We start from the raw sequence: 10,263 nt of genomic DNA on the forward strand, positions 1-10,263 counted from the left end.
TTTTATGTGTGGCTTAGGGAGGCAATAAGAAAGGAAAATGTATTTCCATGTTCCCCTGCATACTGTCAGCCACACAACCACTAAAGATCGCACCTGTAGTTAGTGCACTCATATGTTGGACAAAACACAGACTTTCACTGTGTAAACCTGCCCAGAGTGGACTCTTAAAGAAGAAAATATGCCCATTATTACATACACAACATCCTTGAGAAATTGTGGAAATTTGGAGAAGTAGGTTAACAGGCCTAGGGAAAAATCATTCATCTGGCAAATCAACAAAAAGGAAAGTTTCCCTCAGGTTCTAGTAACTTAAAACATTTTTTAAAGACAGGTTTGTGAAGATATAATTTGCACAACATAAAATTTCCCCAGTGTAAGTATACAGTTCAATGAGTTTTAAAAACAAGGAACATTTGATAAATTTGCATGTCATTCTTGTGCAAAGCCAGGCTAATCTTCACTGAGTTATTCCAATTTTCGTTCCAACATATACTGCCAAGTCAAGAACTCTCAGAATTTTAATTTTTGGCAGAAACTTCCCATCTAATATTCTTCAGGACATAGGGAAAGGAAATGTTAGTATTTATTTTATGGTAGACATGGCATTTATATTTAATATTTATGTTGGAAGCATTTAAGATAATATATCAATAGATAATGAGATTTAACTAAAATGTACTGAATCTTCATACTAGTTTTCATATGTAGTTATAATCCATATTTTATAAGTGAAAGAAGAAATTTCCTGAAGGTTAAGACACTCAACTGAGGGAAAGAACTGGTACATTTTGGAGCTGGGATATGATTTCACATCTTCTGATTCACATCACATTGGGATAGAAGGTTCTCTATCTGGTGGTGATCCATCAACTATGGTAATAGGTTCTAAGTTCTTTGTATGTGGCATTTCATGTAGTTTTTATGAGAGCTTAATAAGGTAAATGCTATTATTTTCAGTAGTAGATGAGGAATTTGAGGTACAGTGACCTTAGACATACTGTCCAGGGTCATAAAAAAACAATAGAAGACACAGTTGGGGTCCTAGTCCATTATATTCACCTCACATGGTCTCCCTTAATATCTACTGACTAACCAAAGAAGAGACAAAGACAGGGGTCCCTTGTTCAAACTTTCCTTCTGAAATAATAGGGACAAAAGAAAGAATGGTAAGGAAAATTTTCCATGACTCTCTGGAGAGTTTTTTCTACATATCTCACAAACCACATTCTAATGGTGAATCTGTTCCATATAACAATAACTATTTCCAAAGTTTTCTATTTTCAGATTTGAGGTCTTGATTTATAAGTACAATTTATAAAACAATTTCCTAGTATGCTAATGGAGAATGGGAATGATAGAAAGAAGCAAAATGTGCCCAACATTGAGCTTCTGGATCGTTTTACCCGTGGCTGTTTCTGCCTAAGATTGGTCTGTCCCCAGATATGACAAGGCTCATACCCTTACATCATTCCATGTCTTTTCAAGAGTCATCCTTTTATGCCTTCCTATTTATAGTAGTAATCCTCCATTTTCCGCCTTGATTTTGTTTTATTTTCTCTCTTACACTAATGACAACCTAACAACTTCAGAGTGATACTTCCAACTCAAATTTTAGACTTCAGGGTTTTTGCTTAACTTCTTTTAAAAATGTATCTGTATCTTTATCACTGAGAACGGTGGTTTTTAAGGGCATGAAAAATAATAGAAAATCTCATAATTGTTCATTTTCTTTTCTATTTAATGCTGCACATACTACAGTCTTAGAGTAACAAAAATAATACTGCCATCAACGATGACTGAACTATTAGCATTGTTTTCCTTTTCTTTTCTTTGTTATTTCCCATTTTTAAAATACTTGTTCTATACCTATATTGTCTGAGAATATAGTCATTCCATACCACATTCTCTGTCTCTGTCCCTCATTAGGTCCTAGTGCCACAGGTAACAATGCATTTATGCCTTATCAGTCCTTACGTTAGTATCTCTCTAGTCATTTTGTTCGTCTGAAGGTTGTTTTCCAGTAGATTCTGTAGTAAGGATTCAAGGGAACAATATTCCTGGAGTTAGTGCACATTGGTAAGAATTTATCTAAATACTTTGAACTTCAAAATCTGTTCTGTTGGATAAAAATAATTTTTGGCTCACACTTCTCTTTTTCTTGAATATCTTAAATATGTTACTACATTTCCCCCCAATAAGTCATGTACTATCTTCCCTTTATTTTCTAGATACCTAAAGGAGTTTTTTCTCCCTCCTTTCCTTCCTTCCTTTCTTTTTTAATAATCACTTAATTTTACAGCAATATGTCTTTGTGGGTATGGCTCATTTTCTCAGTGATGTACACTTTCATTATGCAGTTTTACATCTTGTATTTTAGGAAACTTTTCTGCAATTACTGGATTTAGTATTTGTTCTGTTTTCTTACTTTTGGTTTCATCTCCTTTCTTCTCCTACTATCCATATGCTCAAAATTTTTCGCCTGTCTTCAGTATTTTTAACTTTCTTTTGATTCCTTCTTTTCTCTTCCTTCATTACTTGCTGAGTTCGAAAGTTTTTCTCTCTCACTTTTTATTTTGCCTAGGCTATCGTCTGTTGCATTATGTGATTTCTCTTTTTATGTGATTTCTCTTATTATGTGATTTCTCTCTTTTTCTGTATTTTTGGAATGCTTTCTTTTCTTATTTCTAATTATATTCAAATTTATGGAATGTTATTTCTGAGCTTTTCTAGTTCTTATTTATGTTGTTTTCTTTCATGTTTTGTAGCATTTTCTTGATGTTTCTTAGCTAGTTTTGATATAGTAGGTTGCAGTTTTGTTCTGTTTTGTGGGCATATTTTTTTTTAGCAGCTTTTATTGTTTGCTGTACACTGTTTTGCTTTTTTCACTCTTTTTCTTATAACTTTCCATGAGATTGACCTTGATACGTACGTTGCTCATATTTATATGAAACAATTTTTCTGGGGCGCCTGGGTGGCTCAGTCGGTTAAGTGTCCGAATTCAGCTCACGTCATGATTTCATGGTCTGTGGGTTTCAGTTAGTGGGTTTGAGTCCTGGGTTGAGCTCTGTGCTGACAGCTCAGAGCCTGGAGCCTGCTTTGGATTCCGTGTCTCCCTCTCTCTCTGACTCTTCCCTACTTGTGTGTCTCTCTCTGTCTCTCAAAAATAAATAAAAAACATAAAAAATTAAAAAAAATTTTAAGGCAGTGTTTAGGAAAGTTTATGTCACTTTGCAGAGATCCCTCTTCTGTTGCTTATATGTTGTTTAAAAACGTGGTAATATGCTTACTTTTATTTGATCTGGATCCCCCCCCCACTTTTCTTTGTTGTTTTTATTCTGTTCAGTTTTATTTCCCCTTCCAGCAATTTTTTTTTCAGTATGGGTTCCTGTCCTAGAAAAGAGAATTCTGGTGGGCCAGTTCTGAGAGTTAACAAGTATTCTCTGCTCCAGGTTGTTCAGTCCCTCCTGGAAGGGGAGGGATTACATTCACAAACTCTTGTAGTTTCAGCTGCTGTTCCCACACTGGTCCCTGCTTTCCAGTGACTCTGTTGGCAACTTTAGTATCCTGTTCCCATACTCCAAAGATACTGCTCTGTTGCTTTCTTCCTCTTCCTCCAGCAAAGGTGCAGGTATCATGAAGTTTTAAGCTCCATGTATTTTGGAGCTTATGGGGATAACTATTCACCCAGTTCTATCTTAAATGTTGCCCCAATATACTAGTTTTGCTATGAAAGTACTCTGTTTATATATGGGGATTTGGTGGGATTAAAAGACTACATAGCCACTCCTGCAATCTTCCCAGAATCCTCCTTATGTAGGTTTTCAATATATGTCTTTAATTGCATGGCAGCTATTGACTATCCTCAGTAACTTCTTTTTTATATTTATAGAGTCACATTATATATATATGTATATATACATATATACACCCACACACATATATACATATGTAAACTACCAGTCCCTAACCTGAAACTGTTAATGGTCTTTTAGAGGTAGCGTTGTTCTGGGAGACCCAAGTTCATTTTGAAATAATTTGATATGAATTTTACCTCAGAGTAAGAAGCAAATTTTTTTTTAATTAGTGATACAGCTTTCAGAATCATAATATTCTTTGGCAGAAACAATTTTGTGGGGAAAAAAACTCTATCTCAACTGATTGAATGCTCAGGTTTCCCTTCAAACGATCAAGTTTGAAGTGTTTTAAAGGACAGTTTTACTCAGATGATGGAAATATGAAAAAGAATAAAAGGGAAAGCATTGCACTTACTTGGAGGCAGTTCTTGGAGGCAGGGTGTTTGTTGTGGGCTGTAGGAGACTATTGGCCTATTCATGGCATTAGCGGCAGCCATTTCTAGACAAGGGAAGGCTTTCACAGATAACCCTTAGGGTACTGTGAAATGATCCAAATTGGAAGGCAAGGAAATGAAAACGTGTACTTGCTTGAGAGGCCGTGTATGCTCATAAAAATGAGCTGTTATGGTGGTCTTTCATCCCAATCCCTGCAGATAAAAAGCTATCTCCACATGATTTGCTAAAGCCCTCTTACCTTACTTTCACAGAGCAAGAAATCATGATTCAAACAGGGTAGTTTTTTTTTTTTTTGTCAAGTTGCTATGGTGAGATGAGAAAAAAGAACTCTAAATGTTCGTGCCATTGGAATATTTCTTTTATCCTGCCTTTTCTGATAAACTACCTATATGCATTTTTTTTCTTAAAAGGAAACGCTCAGGTGAATTCCTACTCCTTTAAGAGACTGTCCTCCCTCCTCTGTGGCTATGTTTTGCATACTATGGACAGATTTCCAAAGTAAATCTGACTTTCTACTTCTTCCTTTTTTAAATAATAAGCAATAGAAAAATTCTTCATGCATTATACTATAAAAGCTTACAAGAATCTTGTCTAGTCTGCTAAGTGTCTTTATTTGTTAAAACAATCACAATAAGCAAAGAAATGTTCCTATGCACCACCAAGTAATCCTCATCCCGAGTACTCTCCAGTGTTAATTCATTCCTCCTCTAAATGAATTTGGATTCCTTTGGAAAAAGAAAACAGACTTTAAATATTATTTATGTAGTTACTTATTTACACAGTGTTCTTTGAGATGTCTATGCAGTTATGAATGCAAAAAATAAGAAGTCTGTTCATTGAGTTTTCTCTGCAATTCCATGCAGACATTTGGGGACCAGAAAGAAATTTTCATTTTGTAGTTACTACTGTAGGCACAAGTAACTCAGAATTTTACATAGGAAAAGGGATAAGGCTGATGTTAAAAATGAACTCATGGAAATAGAAGTGTCCAATATTTAACGTGATTTCACAATGCAGATTGTTAGTGTAATCCTGGATACATTTTTTTGATAATCAAATTGAACATTCCTTAAAACTGAGCAGGTTTGGGATGAAACCATTTACTCTATAGATTTAACAAAGATTTTGCCGAAGATTAAAATCAACACAGTGTATTCTTTTATTCATCCATTCAACACTTATTGATCATGTATGTTTTAGGTTTGTTGCAACATTCTCCAAGTTTTGTTTTGTTTATGGAGATATTTATTTTTACCTAGGGTGTATTTTGATTTGTTTTATTTTGCTTTGTTTTGGTGTGTGTGTGTGTGTGTGTGTGTGTGTGTGTGTGTGTCTGTGTGTGTCTGTGTGTGTGTGATTATTTGACTAATAGTTATGGTACCTGGTTCTAGATCTGTATTCTGCCATGAAATTTTAGTGTGATCTATCACAAGATATTTAATCCATTTCAAATTATGGAAAAAATGGGGAAAACTGCTTTTACTAGCTGCTGTTTCTGGAAATGTGATTAGAGCAGATACAGGTTAGCCAGAGCTTAGGAAGCATTTCACATTACTCAAGGAGATGATCCTCAGGAGTGACAATTATTATTTAAAATTCTTTTCATGTTTATTTATTGTGAGACAGAGAGCTCTAGCAGGGGAGGGACAGAGAGGGGGAGGTAGAAAATCCCAAGCAGGCTCTGGGCCACCAAATGTGGGGCTTGAACTCACCAACCATGAAATCAAGACCTGCACCAAAACCAAGAGTTGAATACTTAACCAACTGAGTCACCCAGGTGCCCCAGAAGAGTGACAGTTATTCTCTTTTTTATTTTAGACAATGAAGTTGACAAAAACAATTAGTCAGCTTTATGAGAAACAACCTGACTTTTTTGGGTATGTACAGAAATTTACCTCAAAACAGGGGTTAGTTCATAGAAGTAAATGAAAACTGTGAAGTTTTGCTAGGGATCAGCAAGATAAGCATGAGAAGCCTCTCTCATGTGACCCTTAATGCTTTGCTCTAACCTGAGTTTTGCTAATAAACCTGATGTTAGAGCTAAGTGAGCATCTTTCCTTTCATCCTGATCTCTTTTCCAAATTAGAGGAAACATTCCAAGGGAAAAGTGGGAGGGGCACATGTATGATAGGTGTACTTTATGGCTGCCCAGGAAAGAAAAAAATGATGACCACTTCTTCCTGCCAGTGACATATTACGAGGGATCTGAAGCAAAGAAATATCACAGGGAAGGCGTTGCTCTCTAGTTAGGTCAGAGAAAAGTTAGGAATTCTGCCTAAAATATGAATTCCTAGAGGAAAAACTATATTAACACGGAAAGTTAATGATAGTATTGAAATTATCCTTTGAGAGATGTCTGCCTTGCTTATATATTTGCAGTGAGGTGGTAAAGTGTGAGCAATGTCCCATACTGTCCTTGTAAACCTGCGAGAGTTGTAATTAATTAAGATGATGTACTGAAACATTGGCAAAGTGTAGTGCTGATACATGTGTGGGGCCCAATTTCAGCCAGGGTTATTGTTGTTATCTGATCTCACAACATATGCCTTTTTAGGACAGTCATCTTTTTAGGATTTACAAAGGAAATAAAAATCAGGCTATTATCTGACTTTTGTTCCTGAGACACTAATGAGCAAGAGTCATTACTCATAACAGAATAATTAATTGGGTTTCCACTCTGTGCCAGACAGTGAGCTGGGCTCTGGGCTCACTCAGATAAGAAACAGTTCTTTCTCTCATGGCACTCACAGTGTGGGGAGAGACAGGCAAACAAATCATTGCCATATAAGTTGATAAATGCTATAATAAATGTATGAACAGATGCCATGAACATAGAGGAGGGCGTATTTAAGTGCCTCCAGCAGAAAGCAAGGGTTATCAGAGTAACTGGTACATGCCTTGTACCAAGACTTCACAAAGCTGAAAAGGAAAGGGCAGGAAAAACAACTTAAATGCAATATCATCAGCAAAGATACACAAAGTTCGAATAACTGCAGGGTCAATTTGAGAAACAGCTTTTCTATGATGCTGAAGAATTTGGAATTTTTTCCAAAGAAAATAAGAAGATATCTCAGTTTATAGATACAATCAAATTTTAATAAATATTGATGGCTTATCCACTCTGTTCCAGGCTACCATGTACTTGTAATGTGTCACATAGTATATTAATGTTGGAGCCAAAGAATTAAACAGATTTGACAGTTAAATGGAGCAGAAGAGAAAATGACTGGTAATAGAAAACTAAAAGAGTCTTAAGCAAAAGACAGGTATTCCCACAGATCAATGAATCAACAGATCAGCAATGCCAGGATTGATTTAGGCGCTTTTACACTGTCATCAGGCTAAGGGTCTTTCCATCTTTTATCTTTAGTTTATTCTTTTATTGTCAAAAAATGACTCCCAAAGCTGCAAGTATCATCCACTTACACAACCAGTCCACGTATAGCAAGGAACAAGAGAAAGGCCAAGAGCTTTATTCTTTTATTTGTGAGGTACGACTTTCTGGGAAGAGCCCTAGAAAAGCCTTCTCTGTTTTGTTTGTTTTATTGGAGATAACTTACTATACAGATATCAAAATTTTTCTGATAGGTTAAGAAAAGGGAATAATATTTATTTTCAGTCTTTATTATAAGTGATGCCAGTGAGGGAAAGGGGGTAGAAAAATTGATGTTTAATTAGCAACCAATGGTGGTTGACTCTTCTTAGATAAAATTAATATTTAAGGGTTGGGAGAAAGAGGAGGTAATGTTGAAGTAAATGCAAAAATAGGGAGAAAACCAGATGCTAGTGGTGGATTTGACAAATAGGAGGTCACTGCTGATTTTTACTCTGGAAATTTCAGTGGAGTTTACTATTAGGAGCAAAATTCAGTGTGCTAATAAGTGAGTGGGTGGTGAGAAAATAGATGTAGAAACTGTTTTCCTTAAAACAAAACAAAACAATAACAAAAAATAAACAAAACTTCTAGTAAAGAAGACAGAAGAAAGCAATCTGTGTTGGGGGGAGATTAAAGAAAATATTTTTTATTCAGTGTATGGGAGCTAACTGATCATATTTACATGTTATGGGGAGGGGCATATTGATAGGGAAAAATAAGATATAATAAGTGGATGTGATAATTGATAGTTTAGAGTTCTAGAATAGATTAGAATAGATGAATAGGGAAGAGAAATTATTAAATTCAGGCTAAAATATGGAGTTGGTTAGACATAATTAGTCTATAGATGATCATTAAAATCTAGCCTAAGACTAGAGCAGAGATCAAGTCATAGATGAATTTGGAAAATGAGGGAGCAGAGGAGTTTCTGCATGATGACCCTGTTTCTACTAAAAATTTGGAGAATGTCAGATACTGAAACTCTGTACTTGTGTAAGGGGAGAGGGTGTGATGGGTGGTAATGGTGTGCTAGAATAGTTTAAGTGGTGGGTATAAATTTGGAGTAGCCAAAGCATGAAATTAGAAATAGTTTTATTAGGGATCAGTGAAAGGACTGTTGAATCTATCAGTACCAGACTGTCTTTAAAAACATACCTTTAAATAATGCAGACTTATATGAGTACATTTTCTTCCATAGTGCCCAACTGCCAGTAAGTGCAAGTAGATAAAGCCATTACTTTGAATGAGCCAGTGTTAAATACTATCAGGGAATAGAGGATGTGAAAATAATAGAGCAACCTAGAATATCATTAAAGAGAGATGAGGATGTTGAGTGTAAAATGGGAAAAATCTACAAGGGATGCTGTTAGGTAGGAAAAATAGGAGAGATCTGTACTTCTATATTGTGCCCATCTTCCTAACAAAACCTTACTTCTGTGGTATTTTGTAGTCATATTTATCTGACTGTGTAGGGAATCCCCAGCCATGCTTAATTAGCCCAGGGGTCAACACTGGTGGTTTTCATTGGCCTGGGAATCGAGAGCAGATTGTTGAGAAATAAGTTTTTTCATCCATGAATTAAAATTCAGAAACAATCATTAAATATTGGTTAGGCTGGCTTAAGGTAAGGTAATGCAAATAAAGGAAATTTAAAGTAAGATTCTGCTACTACTACATGGCAAAGCAGAGGACACTGATGTCCAATAAGAAAAGAAACACACAGCAAGAACAAAAATGAACAAATAAAGATAATACTACTTGGGACCCTGAGGTCTTTGCTGTTTCTGATTCTAATACCTTTTGAAGTTTGGCCTTATTCATTCATACCATTCATTTGATTCTGTCAGATATGCCTGCATTTTATATTAAATTTTCCTTTTATGCTTGAGCTAGTTTAAGTTGGCATTACTTAAATCCCAAAGGGTCTTATGAAGAACTAGATCAAAGGAATAGAGCTCTTCACTAGTCAAAGAAGAGATTTAGTGCTAATGGGTGTTCTAGAGAGGTAAAATAAGAGGAAATTTTATGAGAGAGTTGTTACCAGCATGGCATGAAATGAAATGTTTTTTTTTTCATTTTGAGAATTTCAGAAGTCTGGTGAGTAGTTATGGATGATGACAATCTATTGTAGGACAGTAGAAGAATGTGCCAAAGAGGAGTAGAGGTTAAGTATTTAGGCAAAAGGAGACAAGGAACTATTGAGCTAGATTTTGAAATTAACTAGGAGCTGTAGTGAAAGAGTGTGACAGTTCACTGAATATGGAAGTGTGATATAAGTATTGAGTAATTTCAAGTATTAGGTAAGGGCGAGCTAATATGGCATGCATCTCAAAAGATGATTTCTGGAAGAAGTAAAAAATCACAATGGTATAGAAAGAACACTCAGGAAAAGAAAAAGTTTCCCTTGCATTCTGTGAGCTTCTTGGCCACCAGAGAGTAAATAATTGCCAATGAATAAATAATTTCCCATTCAGTGTATTTGAACATCACTATTTACTGACAACAAATCCTAAGGGAATCTTCTAGGACACCTAAATAAATAAATACATACATACATACATAAATCTTCAAAGAGTA

At 35.4% G+C, this 10,263-nt stretch overlaps 1 non-coding gene across 1 annotated transcript; it reads right to left on the reverse strand.

Annotated features, from left to right (window-relative positions):
• Positions 1-398: 398 nt before the first annotated feature.
• LOC115303620 lies at positions 399-501 on the reverse strand. The gene has a single exon (XR_003914151.1). It is a non-coding gene; the product is annotated as a U6 spliceosomal RNA (small nuclear RNA).
• Positions 502-10,263: the final 9,762 nt, after the last annotated feature.

Source organism: Suricata suricatta, chromosome 1, assembly GCF_006229205.1.
Source record: "Suricata suricatta isolate VVHF042 chromosome 1, meerkat_22Aug2017_6uvM2_HiC, whole genome shotgun sequence".
NCBI lineage: Eukaryota > Metazoa > Chordata > Mammalia > Carnivora > Herpestidae > Suricata > Suricata suricatta.